This window comes from Emydura macquarii, unplaced genomic scaffold, assembly GCF_026122565.2.
Source record: "Emydura macquarii macquarii isolate MOO-44397 ecotype Brisbane River unplaced genomic scaffold, CSIRO-AGI_Emac_v2 contig_2428, whole genome shotgun sequence".
Lineage (NCBI taxonomy): Eukaryota > Metazoa > Chordata > Testudines > Chelidae > Emydura > Emydura macquarii.
Window position 1 is genome coordinate 286,384 of NW_027132565.1, and position 23,030 is coordinate 309,413.

A 23,030-nucleotide genomic window follows, 5' to 3' on the forward strand; every position below is an offset into this window, starting at 1 on the left:
ATTTAGAATCATTTACATATGATCGGATGGTGGAGTTTGATGAACAGGTTATTTGCCCACAAGCAGGGTGATTACAGAACACCATGGGCTGCTCCAGGTGCCAGCCTGTGTAAATGGGTCTTCCGGTGCCAGGACGTCTCAGATCAGGTACAGACACTTACTAACTTATCTGACAGGAGATGTCTGTGTTCCAGCTTCACAGGGGGATAAGTTCTGCAACACTGACTAACGAATTTGCATGTGGATGGCAGGGCTAAGACATGCCACCCGAACTTAGCATTTCTATCACGGGTTCAGACTGTCAGTGAGTTTCAGACGAAGACATTTTGTCAGTGATTTTTTTCTGATTTCACCTCACTTTCTCTCTGTTGCTGGATTACTAAATATATCCCCTGCTTATTTTTCCTTTAGATACCCATTCCATATGAAACCTTTCTGAGTTTGCTTTTTTCCTTTCTACTTCACCAATTTGTGTAAATCTTCTCAGATTTCTCCTCATTTTCGCGTACTTATCAAATGCTGATATAAACTGTCCTCACCGTTTATCGATTGTGTCTGTCTCTAATTGCTGAATGATGTAAGATGCCCTCCGTTTGGGAGGAGAACGACTGAGTAATTCCCCCAATGGGGGGTTGGAGTTTAAAACTCCCCAAAGATCAGCTTTCCTTGTGACATGTGAAAAGCAAGGTGTTTCCGCCGTGTTCAGGGAGCTATGGTGTTGATAAAAGGCTGTTTCCCACCCAACAATGGGTAAGGTTTTAACAAATCCCTCGTTCATGGCTCCAGCATTTAACAGGTAAGTGCAGTTTGGGATGCAGTTATCACGGCTTCCTCCCATGATAACAATTTCCCATTAGCTGTATAGAGACTTTCCTGGGGGAAATCCCTGCTGGACAGTCTTTTAGGTGCCTTATGGTAGTAACTGTGCTTCTGAGGGTAAAAGAGAAGAAGTGAGTCCAGACAGGCCTGAGCTGTTGTTGTTGGAGTCCAATCCTGCTCCCTATGAGACAAAAGAAAACAGTGAACCACAAAAGGGGAGTGTGGACGTGTCCCTGGAAGCAGGGAGCAGCGTCCGGGCTTCTCCCTCTGGGGCCTTCTCAGAGGGGGGACCACCCCTCCCGGCTACGGGGAGATAAAAGAACAACAAAAATAGAAAACTCAGCTTCTTCCGCTGGGGCTCAGTCGCACTGGCAGCCTCACAGGTGGGGGAAAACTGGGCACAGCTCATCCACTGATCAGCCCCTCTGAGACGTGGCAAATGTCTAGCCGGATTGGGCCGCTTACAGCATTGCTTTTAACTGCCGCTCCAGTCACAGGCCACCAGCATTGGAGCAAAAGGTGGAGTTGTCTCAGCCGGCTAAGCCAGACTTACAGGAGACAGAAGGCAAAAGGAGAGAGAAAAACGAGCAGAAGTGAGAGAAGGGGAAGGAAAACGATGCAGGAGGGGAAGGGTGACAGCTGAACCCCAAGTCTCACATCCCAGGCCGGAGTTGAGGATTTAGCTCAAGCTGGTGCAGTGGAGGATGGCAGCTGGTTCCCTCTTTCTCCCTGGCCAGGTTGTCGTTCAGGATCAGGATGATGAAAACCCAGCAGTGCCAGGCTGGGTCCCAGGAGCCGGTGGAAACCGGCAGCCAAATGGTAAGGCTGCTTCTTCCTGTCCCCGAGATCCCCAGATACAGAGGCTGTCCAAGCAGCAGAGCGAAGCAGATCCCGTTAACAGTGACCTTTCAGAACACATTTGGGTGATTGAACTAGAAACAGTCCCTCCCATTTCCAGCATCTTCCAGCCCCTAACCCAGTCATTTCAATGGGATTGCGCTACAATTAGACAGGGGGTAAGGGTGTGAGAAGAGTGACCTTGGGCTGAAACCCAGCTCAGAGATCAGAATTGCTTTGGCACAATTTGTGAGCATATCTCTGCAAACAGACCAAGGCCTGCTCTACACTGCCAGTGACCGTGTCTCCCATCGAGTTACTTACGTTCCTTTACCATGGCGTCTCTGCTGCGCTGCGTCGATGGGAGATGCCCTCCAGTCAATGCAGCCTTATTCCTTTCGGAGCGTGTGTGTGCGTGCGAGCCGAAGAACACATCCAGGATCAATTCAGCGGGTCTCCACTGCCCGCTCAGTTGATCCCACTGCATGGGTCCCTGCAGCCGGGCAGTGTAGACATACCCTTAGAGGCCAATGGTCGGATTCTCCACTCACAGGTTCAAACTGCTGGAGACAGTTCAATTGCTCCAGTGGGATTACGCCTGACTAGCATCAGGGTGAGGCAGAGGCGTAGGAGACCAGTCAGACTGTTCCTGATTTGTGCTGGGGTCAGGGAGAGCAGCACAAGATTTCAGTGTTTTATCTCTATGGGAATTTGAGGCGCCTATGACAGGGCAGGGCTGAGGTTGGTTGGGTGACCTCACTGCACATTTCCATCCAGACCATGTTAGCATTGCTCTCACCTCTAACCCTCACTCTGGAGTTGGCAGCCATTGAATGCAGAACACAGGACCCTGGGAATGGGAGAAACTAAATTCTACTTTATTATTTCAGTGGACAAGCAAAAGACAGACTCCCTTCCCCACCCACAGCCCAGCCCGTTACTACACCCAACCCCACATACACCAGCAACAAAGCAACACTGATAAATGGGTTGAAACGTGCAGAGAAGCCATGAGAGATGCTGGGACCCAGTCACTACAGCAAACACTCCGGGCAGGAAATCCAAAGAGCTCAGGTTGGAGGGAGAATGTGGGGTGAGTGGGTACAACAGAGTTTGTCTCTGCCCCACACAGGACACTGCAGTCGATGGGGAGGGGGTGACCAGTTGGGCTGTCAGGCTCCTCATCTCCCTTCAGCCTCAGTGATGGGCATCGGCCTGGCTTCAGGGCTGCCCAGGTGTGCTGACATTCCCGGCTCCCTTCTTGTCTGTGCCAACCTGGTCATCTCAGCAATCAGGAGATGTGGCCCCCTCCCCCATCATTCTTGGGCTGTCAGATTTCAGGAGCAGCTTCACAGGACACTCCTAGGCCAGTTCTAGTCTCTCTCTGGCTCTGAGGCAGGCAGCTCACAGTTTTCGGCCCCAGCTCTCTGCCTCTGAGAAGCAAACACGGCCATTTCCCAGCTCTGTGCTCCTCCAGTCACCCTCTCCTCCTGACTGAGGCTTGGTCTACACTAGCAGCTGATGTCAGTGTAACTAGCTCACTCAGCTGCATGGAAAATGTGGAGACTCAAAATTGTTAGAAATAATCGAACAGGTTGTCCCGGGGGTGGATTGGGGAGACAGAACCTTTATTGGCTGCTCGTTCCACCGCCACGCCGCGAGTGAGCAACGAGGGGGTAACTTTACAATCCTTTTACCCAGAGCTGTATACATTTCCAGCACCTCCCATTGACCCTTATCTGGTTACACTGTCACCCATACAATGAATATAAATAACTACAGAATGAATACAATTATACCTGCCCCTGTTTGTTGTTTACAGGATTATTGCAGAGCGCAGGCACATTACCTTCAAACTTACTAATATTCTTTAAAATATACTGCATGCAAGGGATGGATAGAAAACAAAGCCCTGTTCTCACCAAAGACCTTGAACAGAAGGAGAATAGTTATTTGTTATTCTCACTCCTTGCGCCATTGGCTAGGAAGGGAGGGAAAGGAGAGAGAGAACAGACTCTAGCTGGAATTCACATTAAGTAACAGAAACAAGGTTTTGCTTGTGCCATGAACCCATTCCCTGTAGCTTAGGCCTGATCACTTGTCCAGCTTTTAACTCTTCACTCTCCCACACTCCCCCACCCTCTTCAAAGGCAGGCCCAGGCACCCATCCTTCCCGCACACTGGCTGGTGGGGCACTGGTCCAGGTGGCCCTGGCTCCCGATGGCCCAATGCCTTGAGACACTGCTCATGCTAAGGGGAGATGAGGGAAGCGGGTTACTGACTGGACAATTAGCCCTAAAATTACAGGTCTGGCTTTCGGGGAGAGGCTGGGAGGGTGCAAAGTTTTCAACATCCCATAAACATTATTAAAAAAACAACTACTATGATTAATATTCCTACAACACGAGTAACACGACCGAGGAGCGAATGAGTCTGTTACGCCTGTTCGCAGGGCACAGGGTACATCAGTCCAAGCACAGTCAGCAGGCAGCTCAGCGGCTAGTTGGAACGCGCTGGTTCCTCCGAGGGTCGGGGCTTCCAAAACCTGCGTTCTGCGTTGCTCGGCCTGGAGTTGTTTTTACAGCAGTGTTAGGCGGTTCCAATGGATCCAGGAGGGTTCAGGTACAGCCTCAGTCCAGTTCCCTGGAATTGTCCTGTTATGTTAAGCTGTTTTATGGCCGGGATGCCGATGTGATAGGTGGAGTTTCCTAGTTGCAGGGTAAAGCTTTCTGCTCCAAACCCCACCCGTTCCACACACCTTCCATCCTTTAGCTCCTGACCATTGAGCACGGCTGATCCCTGCCAGCAGATTTTATTTCCCTGTTCCACCCAGGGCTGAGGGGATACCGGTTCTATACATTGTAATGGTGGTTGTTTTTGTGACCATCCCTCCCGTGTGTTACCTTGTCCTGCCCAAATTACTCCCATCCACGGATAGAATACCTCTGGCCCAACCATAAACTGTGTTGTTTGTTTCAACCCGCACCTGCCACGCCGGCTCTTGGGACCATTCCCATTTGCACCCACCCCCGACATTCGCTTGCAAAGGGTGGCAGAGGTCCAGTTCCCTCTAGCTACTTCTTTTCCCCGAGGGATGTTCACCAGGTGGCTCTGAAATGCCAGTAACATTTTAATTGCTTTGCTGCGTTGGTACCCTCTGATCCAGAAGTCCGTACCTTATAGGTAGCCCAGAGGCTGGTGGAAGATGGAGGATGGGAAGAAGTATCTTGTGTGAATGTAGAGCCTGACAAGTGTCTTCCGCCTAATATACATGAAAGCGGGAACTGCGCTGGGAGGAACTTCAGCCAGGCAGAGGGAGCATCTGGAGGAGTTTTTCTCTCTGCCTTCCCCACCTGTGGTCCATCAGCCAGGGCTGTAGCAGGGAGAAGGTGCTGATCAATGCTTAGATCCTGTGTGTATTCCCTTATGTCGAGTGAGCTGTGATCTTTGTGCAAAACTTTTCCCACAGTCCAAACACTTATGGGGTCTCTCTCATGTGTGAATTCTCTGATGACTAATGAGGTATGATCTTGGTGCGAAACTTTTCTAACAGTCCAAACACTTATGGGGTGTGTCTCCTGGGTGCATTGCCTGATGTCTAATAAGGTGTGATCTGTATGTGAAACTTTTCCCACAGTCCAAGCACTGATGGAGTCTCTTCCCTGTGTGGGTTGCCTGATGTACAATAAGGACTGATCTAGCTGTAAAACTTTTCCCACAGTCCAAGCACTTATGGGGTCTCTCTCCTGTGTGTATTCTCTGATGACTAATGAGGTATGATCTTTGTGTGAAACTTTTCCCACAGTCCGAACACTTATGGGGTCTCTCTCCTGTGTGTATTCTCTGATGATTACTGAGGTGTGATCTTTGTGGGAAGCTTTTCCCACAGTCCAAACACTTATGGGGTCTCTCTCCTGTGTGTATGCTCTGATGACGAATGAGGTATGATCTTTGTGCAAAACTTTTCCCACAGTCCAAGCACTTATGGGGTCTCTCTCCTGTGTGTATACTCTGATGACGAATGAGGTATGATCTTTGTGCAAAACTTTTCCCACAGTCCAAACACTTATGGGGTCTCTCTCCTGTGTGTATTCTCTGATGATTACTGAGGTGTGATCTTTGTGGGAAGCTTTTCCCACAGTCCAAACACTTATAGGGTCTCTCTCCTGTGTGTATCCTCTGATGATTACTGAGGTGTGATCTTCGTGTGAAACTTTTCCCACAGTCCAAGCACTTATGGGGTTTCTCTTCTGTGTGGGTTGCCTGATGTGTAACAAGGCCTGATCTATCTTTAAAACTTTTCTCACAGTCCGAACACTTATGGGGTCTCTCTCCTGTGTGTATTCTCTGATGTTTAATAAGGGATGATCTGTATGCGTAAAAAACTTTTCCCACAGTCCAAACACTTAACTTTTCTCACAGTCCAAGCACTTATGGAGACTTTCTCCTGTGTGGGTTGCCTGATGTATAGTAAAGGATGATATTCGTAAAAAACTTTTCCCACAGTCCAAACACTTATAGGGTCTCTCTCCTGTGTGTATTCTCTGATGACTAATGAGGCTTGATCTGTATGTGAAACTTTTCCCACAGTCCAAACACCCATAGGGTCTCTCTATCGTGTGGATTCTCTGATGTCTTAAAAGATCCGACTTCCACTTGAAACATTTCCCACAGTTGCTGCATTTCTGAGGTTTATCTCCAGAGTGAATACTGTGATGTGTAATAAGGTGAGAGCTCACAGTGAAACGTTTCCCAAACTCAAGGCATTTATAGGGTCTTTCTCCTGTGTGGACGGTCTGGTGACTAATAAGGTGTGATCGCTCTATGAAACATTTTCCACATGCCAAACACTTATGGGGTCCCTCTCCTGTGTGGGTTGCCTGATGTGCGACAAGGCCTGATTTCCATGTGAAGCTTTTCTCACAGTTCAAGCATTTATGGGGTCCCTGTCCTGTGTGTATTCTCTGATGACGACTGAGGTGTGATCTTTGTGCGAAACTTTTCCCACAGTCCAAACACTTATGGGGTCTCTCTCCTGTGTGTATTCTCTGATGACTAATGAGGTGTGATCTTTGTGCGAAACTTTTCCCACAGTCCAAACACTTATGGGGTCTCTCTCCTGTGTGTATTCTCTGATGTATAATAAGGGATGATCTATATGTGAAACTTTTCCCACAATCCAAGCACTTATGGGGTCTCTCTTCTTTGTGGGTTGCCTGATGTCTAACAAGGGTTGATCTCCGTGTAAAACATTTCTCACACTTCAAGCATTTATGTGGTCTCCCTTCTCTGTGGATTCTCTCATGTCTAATTAGTGCTGACTTCCAATCGAAATCTTTCCCACATTGGAGACAGTGATAGGGTTTATCTTCCTTGGGATTTGTCTGCAGGGCTGTGGTTTCCTTGGGATCCTTGAATCCTCCCCCACATTTAATAGATTCATCCACTTTCTTCCTTGGGTGGTTTCCCAGAAGACTCTCTGAACTCTGCTGATTTCCCCGGTTTTCTCCCTCTTCTAAGCACTGGGAAAAATTCCCTTCAGCTCTTCTCAAAAAGTTCCCCTGTGGCTCCACTTCCCCAGGAACTTCCTGGTGTTCATCCTCCTCCTTGTCACTCACTATCTCATCACCTGCTGGGAGAGACAATCCAGACACTCAGTCATTGTGTCGGGGAGAAAGAGGAAGAGCACAAATGGAAAACCCAACACCTTAAAGTTGTGAAGACCGAGCAATCAGATTCTGCCTCCATCACCCACCCAAACACTCACAGGGCAGTAAAGTTGGGAAGGAAACTCCTGCAGCTAACAGGATGAGTGGAAAACCACGTGTGATATCTACTGCCAAACAGCCATGAACTGGGGAAAATGAGGTGGAACTCAGGGCAATTGCTCACACCACATTTTTGGGATTCTCAACTTTTTCCTTCCATCTGCAGGTGGCTTCTGTGTCAATTTCACTGAGTCCTTACCTGTGTGGCTGCCTCTCGGGACCTCTCTTTTAGCACAGGCCTGGAGATCGGGCACCCATGGCTCCTCTCCTCGTTCAAGGCGGGCAATCAGGTCTGGTTTGGAAACGGGAAATCCTGCTCGGGGGAGAAATCAGAAAAGATCAGGGTGCACAGAGAGTTGGAGGCATATTTGGCACAAAGATGATTTCATGAACCTGTCCCCAAGCTGTGCTGAGGGAATGTGGATCCAAGAGAATCGGAACATGGTCACTGAGCCCCCCTGGGAGAAGCAGATGATGAGGGAGGTGTGGGGAACTGTCATGTCCTCAATAGGAGTTCCCAGGATCTGTGCACTCTGGGGGCCTTGCTGATGCACACACAGTCCTGGAGCTAAACCCCTGCCTGTTTCTAAACCTGCAGAGCCCAGAGCCCTCCCCATGGCTGGAGCGAGTCCCAAGAAGGGAGGTCAACAGGGATCCTGGGTGCAAGTGAGAAACGAGACGGAGAAGACAATCCACGGCTTCTGTCCCCATGAAAACTGGAGGGATGGGGACGAGTTAGCATGTCCACAAGGTTTTGACCCCTTGGTCCCATGGGAGGAGGTAGAGAGATGCAGGTCCCTCTCACAGTGCAGCTCCGGATTATGGAAGCAATTCCCCTCCAATCTAACTGACCAGGGAAGACCCTGACCAGATTTGGAAATGCAGACCCCACGGCTTCTAATAACTGACGGGACAAGAATCCCTTACCCAGCGAGGTTACATTCTTGTAATTCTCCTGCATGACGTCCCTGTAAAGGGCTCTCTGAGCAGGGTCCAGCAGAGCCCCCTGCCCCTGGGTGAAATACACAGCCACATCCTCGAAGGTCACCGGCATCTGAAACAACAAAAGTCTCCACTCACCATCTGCTGCCCCAGCCAGAACTCCCCTAGTGATGGGGGAGAAAGGACAAAAAGAGAGATGCTCTGGAAAGGCCGGAGTAGCGGAATCCCTCCCCACCCTGCTCAGAGCAGCCAGGAGGCTTCAGGGGGTGGGGAATGTTAGAAATAATCAAACAGGTTGTCCCCGGGGTGGATTGGGGAGAGAACCTTTTATTGTCTGCTCGTTCCACCTCGACGCCGGCAGTGAGCAAAGAGGGGGTTACTTTATAATCCTTTTATCCATAACAGCATGTCAGTGTGTACACATTCCCAGCCACTCCCCGCAGACCCTTAGTTGGTTACAGTGACACCTATCAAATGAATATTAATAACTACAGGATGAATACAATTATACCCGCCCCTGTTTGTTGTTTACAGGATTTTGCCTAGAGCCCAGGCACATTACCTTGAAACTTACTAAGGCCTGGTCTACACTGGTGGCTTAATTCGAATTAAAGTCCCTTCATTCGAATTAATTACACCCGCGTCTACACTTGCACATTAGTAATTCAAATTAAGGAGCCTTTAAAATGGAATTAATAAAACCACCTCTGCAAGTGGATTTGTCCCTTTGAAAGTTTAGCCCTTTAACGTTTGTCCCTTTGAAAGATTTCACCACACACCCCGCTCCCCCCCTGGTGAATGCCGTGGTGAATGAGTTTTAAATGCCAGCAGTGAGAGGAAATTCTTTGCTACATTGTTTCAGTGGACAATCATGGAAATTGATACTTTCTTAAGAGTTTATTCACAGTGCTACATGTGGATACATTAGATCATGTTTTCCATCAGTGAAAAGGAAACATTTGTATCACTGTATTAATATACTAACTGACTCCCTTGTGATTTATCTTACATTCTACAGACACCTGTAGAATCAAAATCAAAGGCAAGCAATATACAGGGGATGGTAGGGGGAGCATAAAAGGCAAACAGCATACAGTTCTAAAGTAATTCAGGATACGCTGTGGTGTATTTGTCACGGTCAAAATGAGAGCACAGTTCAGCCGGCTCCATGTGCCTGCAGCAATGGCCATCGGGGGAGTAAAAAAACAGCATGAAAATCCTTTTGCTGTTTGGGGGTGGGGGAAGAGGGTGGGGGAAGCAGCGCTGCATCCTGGGCTGACGACACTCGTCACAACAGCCTCTACGGTTCGTTGCACTGTGGGATAGCTTCCCACATTGCACTGCTTTCTAATTCGAATTAAGGCTGGCCAGTGTAGACGCAAGACATCAGCACAAACACTGTAGCGTGGACAGTCTGCAGCACTTTCTATAAATCGCTTTCTGTAATTCGAATTTGAATTAGTGCTGCAGTGTAGACATAGCCTAACATTCTTTCAAATATACTGTATGCAAGGGAGGGAAAGAGGACAATGCTCTGTTCCCACCAAAGACCTTGAACAGAAGGAGAATAGTTATTGGTTAGTCTCACTCCTTGTGCAAATGGCTAGGAAGGGAGGGAAAGGAGAGAGAGAACAGACTCTAGCCACAATTCACACCAGTAACAGAAACAAGGTTTTGCCTGTGCCATGATTCCATTCCCTGTGGCTTAGGCCTGATCACTTGTCCAGCTTTTAACTCTTTACTCTCCTACAGGGAGAAAGTGAGAGCTCCTTGTCCCTCCAGCAGATGAAGGAGGGCTGGGTCTTTTCCTTTACCACACACTTCTTGGCCACAGGCTGATAAGCTGGGCTCTGAGCAGGGGACAGGGACAGGGTGGGACAGGAATCCCAACAGCTTCCCTTCCTGTTTTACAGCAGCCTCTGGCTCGTGGGTTCAGGCTGCAGCCCTGGGAGTCTGGAAAACGTTCCCAGCCCCGTGCAGGGGGGTTGTTTCCTCTTTTAGATGGAGGAATTTTCACCCCCAGCCACGGGCCTGCTCAGAAAATCAGCAGCTCCATCACACCCTGTCCTCTCCCTGCCACTCTCTCCCACTCAGCTGCCCTCGGAAAATCCCTTACCTGAGCCGGCTCCACCACAGCCATTTTCCCGGGAAGACGGGATGATCTGGAGTGAAACCTGGGTGCGACTCTTCAGCCTGTCAGGGTGAGCAGGGAGATTGGAGAGGTGTCAGAAGGGGCTTGAGTCCATTTCACGCCCCGATTCCCCCAGGCTCTGGACTCTGCCATGCTGGGAAGAAACTCACTTCATTGCTACCCAGGCCAGGTCCCTCCCAGCAGAACTAAACCCAGCGGGACTTTTAAACCCTCCCAGGGACAGATTCTCTGATCCAAAGGCTAGAAAAAGAGCAGAATCAAAGGAGTCACTCTGGGGACTCCCCCAACATTGTCCCCAAAGACCTTGTGACCCCCTCCAGCGCCCCAGCCCCCGCCAAGTAGTGCAGTGCTTCAGCAGACGGAGCTACCAGCTTTTCCTCTGCCAGTTGCTCACCTTCTTCCCAGGAAAGTCTGTCTGCCCCAGGGGATGCCGGGAATGGATCTGGGCAGGCATGGCAGCTGGGAACCTCTCTCCTCACTTACTGCTCCTGCTGCCCCTTTCGGTCTCCAGGCTCCTTTTTTATCATCTTCCCTCTCTCCCCTTCTCTGTCCCTGGGAGAACTGGTTACTGCCCCATGGACGTGGGCGTTTGCTTTCCTTGGCCACTGCCAACAGAGGTTTGAGCCTGGCTGCGTCACTGAGGGCGGCAGTTCTGGGCTTTGCAGACACACAGGGAGCCTCTCACTCTCTGGGCAAACTCACCAGCAGGTCCCTGAATGGGGCTCTTTGTGCAGACTCACTTTCCTGCCCGGCCCCAGCACTTTCCCCCAGGTCTCTCTCCATCACCCGGAGGGTCCAGCTCAGTAGCTGATGTCGGCAGAGCCGTGGTTGCCCCAGGGGGCTAGTTCCAGCCACTGGAGACTGTCCCCACCACCTCAGCTGGGAAATGAGGGAGCTTTAAGGAAGGTCTCTCCCCAGCACTAACCTGCTGCTGTCATGCAGCCTCACAGCCGTACACGGGACAGTGCAGCCAGCCTGGCACTAGAACAATACTGAGCTGTCCATCCCCAGCCTTCAGAAGACAGCCCGCGTGCCACGCTGTGCACTAGAGCACACACAATGACACTAGGAGGGGCTGAGCATGGGGTGCAGGGCGTCCCAGCAGGGGGAGAGGCACAGACACCCGCCTCCTCCGCCTTAGCAATAACCAGGCCCTCCGCTGGCAGCAGCTAATGTCTGAGCCCCCCTGGCCCGTCGCTGCAGCCCCCAGGGACACTCAGGCAGGGCCCGATCTCATTTGCCCAGCCGCCCTCACCCCCTGCCCGAGCTGGCAGCGACTCTGGTCTGACACCGGCCTGGCTGAGCTCTGAATCCTGCCCAGAGATCAGGCCAGGACCCCGCTCAGCCCAAACATTCAGGAGACGACACCCAAAATCGGGAGTTTGTCTGTAAACAACTGTAATAAATTGGGAGCAGAGGGTGTGTGAGTGTGTGTGTGCGGACGAGTGAAGGTGGGGTGTGTGTGTGTGTGGAGGGGGGGGGATGCAGGTTGTGTCTGGATATTTGCTGAGTAGTTTCCGAGCCCCGAATTCCCCTGCCCAGCCCCCAGACTTATTTCACCACAAAGGGGGAAAATCCCCCCGGCTGCTGGGCTGGAGGCCCCCCCTCACCGTCTTCCTGCCTTATGGGGGGGGGAGCCATTCTCTCGCTCACTGTCCCTTTGTCATTAGCCTCTCTCGGTCTCTTCCCCACCCAGCCTCCGTTAGCCCTCACCTGCCCCCCAGCCCCTCCCCCACATCCCCCCTTTGCTTCTCAGCACCCCCACCCGGACTTCCCCTCGACTCCAGCCATGTTCACCCCAGTGCTCTCCACCCGCCCCCCATTGCCCCGCAGCGCAGCCCCTGCCCCCATCCCGGCCTGCCCCCACCCCCCCATCCCCCCCCGCCCCATCGCACCTCCCTGCCCCCCGCACCGCCCACACCCTGCAGCCGGGCTGGGAGCGGGAGGCGCCGCTCCCGGGGGCGGGGGGGGGGGAAAGGTCTCTCTTACCTTCCCTGCGAGCGGATCTTGCAAGCGGAGCCGGGGAGTCCCGGGGACCCGGAGTCGCTGCGGCGCGGCTGAGCCGGAGCGATTGGCTCGTTCGCTTCCTGCCGGACCGTGACCCCAGCCATCGCTGCCCCAGATCCCGCTGGGTCCTAGCGATAAACCCGGCTCGCGGCGCCTCCCTGTCCCCGCAAGGCCCCGCACCCTGGGGGCAGGCAGCTTCTCTCAGCAGAGGCCGGGCCCCACATGGCGGGGGGAGCGGGGGGGGGAGGATACACTTTACCTGGGCCTGGAGGTCCTGGGGGGCCCGACCCAGGCTGCAACCCCCATTACCATGAAACATAAAATGTCCATGGCTCATGAGACTGTATGTATGGGATGAGGGATTGTGGTATTGGGGAGGGGGGGGGGGTGAGCGTTACAAGTTTGTACTGGGCCAAAAAAAATACGTTCAGAGGGCAGTGCTGTGCTCAGAAACCTGCCAACTGGAGGACAGAAAGGAGAAGCCAAAAGAAATCTGATGAGGTTCAACAAAGAAAAGTGCAGAGTCCTGCACTTAGGACAGAAGAATCCCATGCACAGCTACAGACTGGGGACCGACGAGCTGGGCAGCAGCTCTGCAGAAAAGGACCTGGGGGTAACAGTGGATAAAAAGCTGGATATGAGTCAGCAGTGTGCCCTGGTTGCCAAGAAGGCTAATGGCATATTGGGCTGCATTAGGAGGGGCATTGCCAGCAGGTCGCGGGAAGTGATTATTCCTCTCTATTCGGCATTGGTGAGGCCGCATTTAGAATATTGTGTCCAGTTTTGGGCCCCCCACTACAAAAAGGATTTGGACAAGTTGGAGAGAGTACAGTGGAAGGCAACAAAAATGACTAGGGGGCTGGAGCACAGGACTTATGAGGAGAGGCTGAGGGAACTGGGCTTGTTTACTCTGCAGAAGAGAAGAGTGAGGGGGGATTTGATAGCAGCCTTTAACTACCTGAAAGAGGGTTCCAGGGAGGATGGAGCTAGGCTGTTCTCAGTGGTGGCAGATGACAGAACAAGGAGCAACGGTCTCAAGTTGCAAGGCAGGAGGTCTAGGTTGGACATTAGGAAAAAGTTTTTCACTAGGAGGGTGGTGAAGCACTGGAATGGGTTACCTAGGGAGGTGGTGGAATCTCCATCCTTAGAGGTTTTTAAGCTGCGGCTTGACAAAGCCCTGGCTGGGATGATATAGCTGAGGTTAGTCCTGCTTTGAGCAGGGGGTTGGACTAGATGACCTCTGAGGTCCCTTCCAACTCTGATATTCTATGATTCTATGATCCCAGGCAGAGGGAGGGGGTTATATGGAAGCTGAGGATTATTCCAGAAAGTCTCCCTATATCACCAGGGATGCAGGGGTGATGGGCTCCAGAGCCTGGAGCTGCACGGACACGTCTCAGTGGCACTGCTTGTGTGTATGAGAAGCTCTGGTAAGATTGGTGCAGGGAGCAGCTTGTCAGAGATGGTCTCGTCTCCTCCGAGGTCTGCTCCCTAACTCGGGTCACGGAGTTGTCAGGGCTAGGGCACTTTGGTGATCTGTAGGGCCAGCTTCACTCGTCCCTGTCAGCAAAACATCTCTTGTCCACCCTGCCTCCAGGCCTCCCTGCCACGGTGACATTAAAAACAGCTGCCAGCACAATTTCCTTCCGGCAGCGATTACTGACATCAAAGTGTTCTCTTTCGCTGCCCCGCCAGAATTTGTGGCCTCTCCCTTTCCTACCCTGTGATCCAGGCTAGCACACGGGGACAGATGGGGGCAGGCCCATCACAAATCCTATTTTCCATTCTCTGTCTTCCCCTTCCCTTGCTCCAGCGATGTCAAAGCTCTGAGTGTTGAAGCTTTGCCTTTTACACTTTGCTATTTCTACCTTTCCCCATCCTCTGTGCCAGGATAGCAAGTTCTGAAGGTCGGAGGTACTCCCCTTACAGTTGGCTACCTTCTGACCTTTCTCCATCCCCTCGTCCAGAGGGGGGTGAAGTAGTGACAGAGGGGGACACTCCTATCACAAGTTGCTAGCATGAAATCTCTATTTGTGTTCCCATTAAAAATCAAAAGGTCTTTTTGTAATTTGGAAGGGGGTCCTGCAGAGGTAAACCTCAGGGCTATTGTATGTAAAACCCTGAATGAAGGTGGCATTATTTCTTGGTTTCCATTGTAGATCAGGCCATTGAGTTTCTAGAGTGAATGAACTTCTTATGCATGCAAACCACAGAAAAGAGTGTAAAGGATTATAACCACTATTTGGAATTCTTATGAATACCTTTTAAACAGGAGCTATGGTGCAGAAAATCTACGTACGTGGGTTCCTTAGACAGACTGATCATTATTGTATGCAGGGTTGCTGTAGGTGTGTTGGTCCCAGGATTTTAGGGAGACAAGGCCGGTGAGGTGATATATCTTTTATTGGACCGACTTCTGTTGGTGAAAGAGACCAGCTTTCAAAGCACACAGAGCTCATCTTTGTGTCCAAAAGCTGTCTGTCTCACTAAGAGGTTAGTTTAATAAAAGATATCACCTCATTCACCTTGTCTCTCTAATATCCGCTCACTGTCACTTTTACATGTATTTGCACTTCGGCACAAGTATGTCTGTGTGTTGCCCTCAGATCTGATTTCAGAGACATTTTCTCAGACCTTTTCCTCGTTGCTGAAACCAAAATGGCCTGTCCTCCACTATGTTTTTACCTCCCAATGTCTCCCACACTTTACTTACCCTGAGGTAAGCAACAAAGCACCTCTCAGCGGCAAGGGAAAGGCCTGGGGCTCAATTCACAAAGGCACTGGGGCATTGTGACGCTGAGCTGTGGCAAGGCCTAAATTTAGGCACAGGAAAAGCACTGAGATCCACACAACAGAGTTAGGTACTGTGACAAGGGCAGCTTGTTCAGCCCTTTTGTGGGTATTGTGCCCTCTTTGGCTACAACTATGATCTGCCTGGGTGGGAGCAGGGGGGGGCCTGGACCCACCCTCTGCCCCAGGCCCCAACCCAGGGACCCTGTGTGGAGTAGTCTCCAAACTGCCCAGTCCATGACTTACTCCCTTCCCTGGGCTGCCTGTCCTTGGTCCCACTGCTTACGGTCTGCTTCCTGGAACTGGGTGGGGAGGGGTTCTCCCTCAGGCCTGGGCCTTGAGTCCCTGGCCATAGCCGGACAGGTGCCCCCTCTTGTCTCTGGTACCTTTCCGGGTTGTAGTATGTGCCAGTGATTGCTCCAAGTCCTGTAGCTGCACTGCTTCTCCTCCTAACTCCCTTCCAGCTGCCTGACCGGGAGGCTTTTAACTGCTGGGCCAAGCTCCTTGATTGGCCTCAGCTGGCCTAATTGGCCTAATTGCCCCAGAGTAGCCCCAGCTGGATCACCCGGGAAACTGGGATTTGCTAATATTGGGGCTAATATAGATCCCCAACACTACACTCCTGTAGCCATCAGGTCTGGCCCTGTCACAGTACCTAGGCTCCCTGTACAATGGATAGGCAGAGATGGGAGCCTTAGAATGGGATCCGAAACAGCCAGCCCGCTGTGGGCGCGGGGACAAAGGATGTCAGCGCTGGGCCACATTCCTGGGGGCTGGGAGTTGGGCCCAGGCTTTGGACACGAATTGTCCACCGCAGGACCCCTGACTTGGGCTAAAAAGGCCAGGTACTAGCCAAGCAATAGTCATGTGCAAACCACAGCACTTTTCTAGCCTTGAAGTTAGGGAAAGAGGGAGCAAATCAGAGCAACTTTTTAGCAGTGTCCAGAACAGGGCAAGCCTGCCCAATAGACACCATGGTAACGGGCAGGCTCTGTTCCCCCCTCCCCTCTCCTGACCATTCCTCCCCACACCACCTGGACAAAGAATGTGGTGAAAGGCTGGTCTCTCTTCTCCCCCAGGCAGCATGTCTGTTAGGGAAAGCTCGGGATCTCTCCCCCTACTTCTTCCCTGGTTGCTCGTTTGTTAAGGGACTTCATGGTCATTCCTGCTGTTCAGATAAAAGTATCTGCTATGCAAGTGTCGTGGGAAATAACAAACAGGGGCCGATATAATGATACGCCTCCCCTGGCTGTTAATATTCATTTTATAATCTTTTATATCACCAAATAGGGATTTTAGGGGGCGTTGCAGAAGTGTGTGTGTGCACCTATTATTTTAGATGTAAAGTAGGGAACTCGGGGCTCCCTTTGCTGGACGTGCGTGACAAAGGGGACCGAGCGGATTAGAAGCTGTAACCAAATGAACGCTCCTTCTCATTCCTCCCAGTTCAACGACCCTGCAACACCCGCTAAGTCAGGTGTCCTTAATCTATCCAATGGGAGATGCCAACCACAGGGGGGTGTCCCAAACCCTGCCCCTCTCACAGAGTTCGGTGCCTAAATCCCCTCTGCAAGGATTCGCCTAGCTCTGCTAGTGAACCCTGCTCCTGGGGTCAGGCGGTTCAGGCATAGAAGCTGTTTCTTCTGAGAATGAGCCAGGCAGTAAAAATCAACACATTTGTCAGCATGAAGAACATCCCAGCAATGCAGTTTTCAATGTTCCAGCGCCCCAAACAGAGAAGGCAAAGGAACAATTTGGGCACAGACAGAGACAATGTAACTAGCACCACACCCAGTGTGTCTCAGGGCGTCAGGGGGTTTTGCCCAGACTAATGAAGACGGAGCAGAGAGGATGATGCAGAGGAGGAGAGTGTTGGGTTCCGGGGTGATTAGCCATTTACAAATCTAACCCATGAATGTCCAAGGACAAGCTAGCGGGTTCTATTCAACTCCACAGAGCTGGGTTGGGGAGATATTTGCTGCATCAGAGACCCAGAGTCTAGACTGAGGGGACGTCTACACTGCAAATGAAGACCCACGACAGCGAATCTCAGAGCCCAGGTGAACTGACTTGGCTTTGGCGCTAAAATAGCAATGGCGATGTCTGGTTTTGGCTTGCAGTTGGCCCTGAAACCTGGCGAGTGGGGAGGATCTCAGACCCCAGGCTCCAGCTCAAGCATCTACACGGCCATTTTTAGCCCTGAAGCCAGAACATCCCCGGCAACGCCAAGTCAGCTGCCCTAGGCTCTGAGACTGGCTGCCATGGTGTTTTGTTGTTGCAGTGTAGACATACCCTGCATGAGGCAGTTCCTGTGTTAATGAGCGCTGCAGGGTGTGACTCTGTCATTAAAGATTGTGTAGGAACGCACAGGCACAAGGGGGCTGAATTAACAAGGCCCAGACATCCTTGGTTCTGGCACTGCCTGAGACTGTTCAACCTTGCATCCTTAAGAACATTCTTTCCCTGAAATATTCTGAGGCTAATGTTCTTATAAATCCCCTCCCGTTTTCCTGCTCTACCAGATAGTGTTTAATAGGCAGATATTATATCCTCCAGTCCAGCACCATTTCTCTCAAATAATCAAATATTGTTGCACAGATTTCCCTCTTTATTCACTTACTGACTTTTACTACACGCCCCTGAGAGGTTGATCAATTTCTCTCTGTTGCTGGATTACTAAATATATTCTCTGCTTATTTTTCCTTTCGATACCCATTCCACATGAAACCCTTCTGAGTTCGCTTTTTTCCTTTCTACTTCACCAATTTGTTATAAATTTTCTCAGATTTTTCCTCATTTTCGCGTACTTATCAAATGCTGATATAAACTGTCCTCACCGTTTATCGATTGTGTCTGTCTCTAATTGCTGAATGATGTAAGATGCCCTCCGTTTGGGAGGAGAACAGCTGGGTAATTCCCACAATGGGGGGTTGGAGTTGAAAACTCCCCAAAGACCAGCTTTCCTTGTGACATGTGAACAGCAAGGTGTTTCCGCCGTGTTCAGGGAGCTGTGGGGTTGATAAAGGGCTGTTTCCCACCCAACAATGGGTAAGGTTTTAACAAATCCCTCGTTCATGGCTCCAGCATTAAACAGGTAAGTGCAGTTTGGGATGCAGTTATCACGGCTTCCTCCCATGATAACAATTTCCCATTAGCTATATAGAGACTTTCCTGGGGGAAATCCCTGCTGGACAGTCTCTTAGGTGCCTTATGGTAGTAACTGTGTTTTTGAGGGGAAAAGAGAAAAAGTTGGTCGAGACAGGCCTGAGCCGTTGTTGTTGGAGTCCAATCCTGCTCCCCATGAGACAAAAGAAAACAGTGACCCACAAAAGGGGAGATAAAAGAACAACAAAAACAGAAAACGCAGCTTCTTCTGCCGGGGCTCAGTCACACTGGCAGCCTCACAGGTGGGGGAAACCTGGGCACAGCTCACCCACTGATCAGCCCGTCTGAGACATGGCAAACTTCTAGCCAGATTGGGCCGCTTACAGCATTGCTTTTAACTGTTGCTCCGATCACAGGCCACCAGCATTAGTGCAAAAGGTGAAGCTGTCTCGACCGGCTAAGCCAGACTTACAGGAGACAGAAGGCAAAAGGAGAGAGAGAGGAATGAGCAACAGTAGAGTGGGGGAGGGGGAGAGAGGGAGGGGAAGGGTGACAGCTGAACCCCCAGTCTCACATCCCAGGCGGAGTTGAGGATTTAGCTCAAGCTGGTGCAGTGGAGGATGGCAGCTGGTTCCCTCTTTCTCCCCGGCCAGGTTGTCTTTCAGGATCAGGATGATGAAAACCCAGCGGTGCCAGGCTGGGTTCCAGGAGCCGGCGGGAACTGGCAGCCAAATGGTAAGGCTGCTTCTTCCTGTCCCCTGGATCCCCAGGTATAGAGGCTGTCCAAGCAGGAGAGCGAAGCAGATCCCATTAACAGTGACCTTTCAGAACACATTTGGGTGATTGAACTAGAAACAGTCCCTCCCATTTCCAGCATCTTCCAGCCCCTAACCCAGTCATTTCAATGGGACTGCGCTACAATTAGACAGGGGTAAGGTTGTGAGAAGAGTGACCTTGGGCTGAAACCCAGCTCAGAGATCAGAATTGCTTTGGCACAATTTGTGAGCATATCTCTGCAAACAGACCAAGGCCTGGTCTACACTGGCAGTGACCGTGTCTCCTATCGAGTTACTTACGTGCCTTTACCATGGCGTCTCCGCTGCGCTGCGTCGATGGGAGATGCCCTCCGGTCAATGCAGCCTTATTCCTTTCGGTGTGTGTGTGTGTGTGGATTTATTGCGTTGGCTGAAGAACACATCCAGGATCAATTCAGCGGGTCTCCACTGCCCGCTCAGTTGATCCCACTGCATGGATCCCTGCAGCCCGGGCAGTGTAGACATACCCTTAGAGGCCAATGGTCTGATTGTCCACTCACAGCTTCAAACTGCTGGAGACAGTTCAAGTGGCTCCAGTGGGATTACGCCCGACTAGCACCGGGATGAGGAAGAGGCGTATGAGACCAGTCAGACTGTTCCTGATTTGTACTGGGGTCAGGGAGAGCAGCACAAGATTTCAGTGTTTTATCTCTATGGGGAATTTGAGGAGCCTATGACAGGGCAGGGGTGAGGGTGGTTGGGTGACCTCACTGCACATTTCCATCCAGACCATGTTAGCATTGCTCTCACCTCTAAACCTCACTCTGGAGTTGGCAGCCATTGAATGCAGAACACAGGACCCTGGCAATGGGAGACACTAAATTCTACTTTATTATTTCAGTGGACAAGTAAAAGACAGACTCCCTTCCCCACCCACAGCCCAGCCCGTTACTACACCCAACCCCACATGTACCAGGAACAGAGCAACACTGATCAGTGGGTAGAAACGTGCAGAGAAGCCATGAGAGACGCTGGGACCCAGTCACTACAGCAAACACTCCGGGTACGAAATCCAAAGAGCTTTGCTGCGTTGGTACCCTCTGATCCAGAAGGCCGTACCCCATAGGTAGCCCAGACGCTGGTGGAAGATGGAGGATGGGGGAAGTGTCTAGTGTGAATGTGGAGCCTGACAAGTGTCTTCCTCGCAATCTCCATGAAAGGGGGATCCCAGCTGGGAAGGGAAGGGAGAGGGAGGAACTTCAGCCAGGCAGAGGGAGCATCTGGAGGAGTTTCTCTCTCTCCCTCCCCCACCTGTGGTCCATCAGCCAGGGCTGCAGCAGGGAGGAGGTGCTGATCAGTGCTTAGATCTTGTGTGGATTCTCTGATGTTTATTGAGGTGTGATCTTTGTGCGAAACTTTTCCCACAGTCCAAGCACTTATGGGGTCTCTCCCCTGTGTGGGTTAGCTGATGTGTAATAAGGGATGATCTTCGTGAGAAACATTTCCCACAATCCAAGCAGTGATGGGGTCTGTCTCCTGTGTGTATTGCCTGATGTCTAATAAGGTGTGATCTGTATGTGAAACTTTTCCCACAGTCCAAGCACTGATGGAGTCTCTTCCCTGTGTGGGTTGCCTGATGTATAATTAGGGCAGTTCTAGCTGTAAAACTCTTCTCACAGTCCAAGCACTTATGGGGTCTCTCTGCTGTGTGTATTCTCTGATGACTAATGAGGCATGATCTTTGTGCAAAGCTTTTCCCACAGTCCAAGCACTTATAGGGTCTCTCTCCTGTGTGTATTCTCTGATGACGACTGAGCTCTGATCTTTGTGGGAAGCTTTTCCCACAGTCCAAGCACTTATGGGGTCTCTCTCCTGTGTGTATTCTCTGATGATGACTGAGGTGTGATCTTTGTGGGAAGCTTTTCCCACAGTCCAAGCACTTATGGGGTCTCTCTCCTGTATGTATTCTCTGATGATGACTGAGGTGTGATCTTTGTGGGAAGCTTTTCCCACAGTCCAAGCACTTATGGGGTCTCTCTCCTGTGTGTATTCTCTGATGTATAATAAGGACTGATCTCTGTGCGAAAGTTTTCCCACAGTCCAAGCACTTATGGGGTCTCTCTCCTGTGTGAATTCTCTGATGTATAATAAGGCCTGATCTCTGTGTAAAACTTTTCCCACAGTCCAAGCACTTATGGGGTCTCTCTCCCGTGTGTATTCTCTGATGTATAATAAGGCCTGATCTCTGTGTAAAACTTTTCTCACAGTCCAAGCACTTATGGAGACCCTCTCCTGTGTGGGTTGCCTGATGTAGAGTAAAGGATGACATTCGTAAAAAACGTTTTCCACAGTCCAAACACTTATAGGGTCTCTCTCCTGTATGTATTCTCTGATGTATATTAAGAGATGATCTGTATGCGAAACGTTTCTCACAGTCCAAACACTTATAGGGTCTCTCTCCAGTATGTGTTCGCTGATGTTTAATAAGGGCTGATCTGTATGCGAAACTTTTCTCACAGTTCAAGCACTTATGGAGACTCTCGCCTGCGTGGGTTGCCTGATGTGTAATCAAGGATGATATTTGTGAAAAAGTTTTCCCACAGTCCAAACACTTAAAGGGTCTCTCTCCTGTGTGTATTCTCTGATGTTTCATAAGGCCTGATATATCTGTAAAACCTTTCCCACAGTTCAAGCACTTATGGGATCTCTCTCCTGTGTGGATTGCCTGATGTCTAACAAGGGTTGATCTCTGCGTAAAACTTTTCTCACAGTCAAAGCACTTATGGGGTCTCTCTCCTGTGTGTATTCTCTGATGATTAATGAGGTTTGATCTTTGTGCGAAAGTTTTCCCACAGTCCAAGCACTTATGGGGTCTCTCTCCCGTGTGTATTCTCTGATGAATAATAAGGAATGATCTCCGTATAAAACATTTCTCACACTTCAAGCATTTATGTGGTCTCCCATGTGGATTCTCTCATGTCTAATTAGTGCTGACTTCAAATCAAAACCTTTCCCACATTGGAGAGAGTGATAGGGTTTTTCTTCCTTGGGATTTGTCTGCTGGGCTCTGGTTTCCTTGGGATCCTTGAATCCTTCCCCACATTTAATAGATTCATCCACTTTCTTCCTTGGGTGGTTTCCCAGAAGCCTCTCTGACCTCTGCTGATTTCCCCGGTTTTCTCCCTCTTCCAAGCACTGGGGAAAATTCCCTTCAGTTCTTCTCAAAAAGTTCCCCTGTGGCTCCACTTCCCCAGGAACTTGCTGGTGTTGATCCTCCTCCTTGTCACTCACTATCTCATCACCTGCTGGGAGAGACAATCCAGACACTCAGTCATTGTGTCGTGGTGAAAGACGAAGAGTACAAATGGAAAACCAACACCTTAAAGTTGTGAAGACCGAGCCATCAGATTCTGCCTCCACCACCCACCCAAACACTCACAGGGCAGTAAAGTTGGGAAGCAAACTCCTGCAGCAAACAGGATGAGTGGAAAACCACATGTGATATCTACTGCCAAACAGCCATGACCTGGGGAAATGAGGTGGAACTCAGGGCGCTTGCTCACACCACATTTTTGGGATTCTTAACTTTCTCCTTCCACCTGCAGGTGGCTTCTGTGTCAGTGTCACTGAGTCCTCACCCATGTCGCTGCTTCTCGGGATCTCCCTTTCAGCACAGGCCTGGAGATCGGGCACCCACGGCTCCTCTCCTCGTTCAAGCCGGGCAATCAGCTCTGGTTTGGGAACGGGAAATCCTGCTCGGGGGAGAAATCAGAGAAGATCAGGGTGCACAGAGAGTTGGAGGCATATTCAGCAGAAAGATGATTTCATGAACCTGTCCCCATGCTGTGCTGAGGG

The 23,030-nt window shown here is 50.7% G+C and overlaps 1 pseudogene; it reads right to left on the reverse strand.

The window, feature by feature from the left end:
• Positions 1-5,052: 5,052 nt before the first annotated feature.
• Positions 5,053-23,030, reverse strand: part of LOC137162542 (zinc finger protein 850-like) — a 28,229-nt pseudogene continuing 10,251 nt past the window's right edge.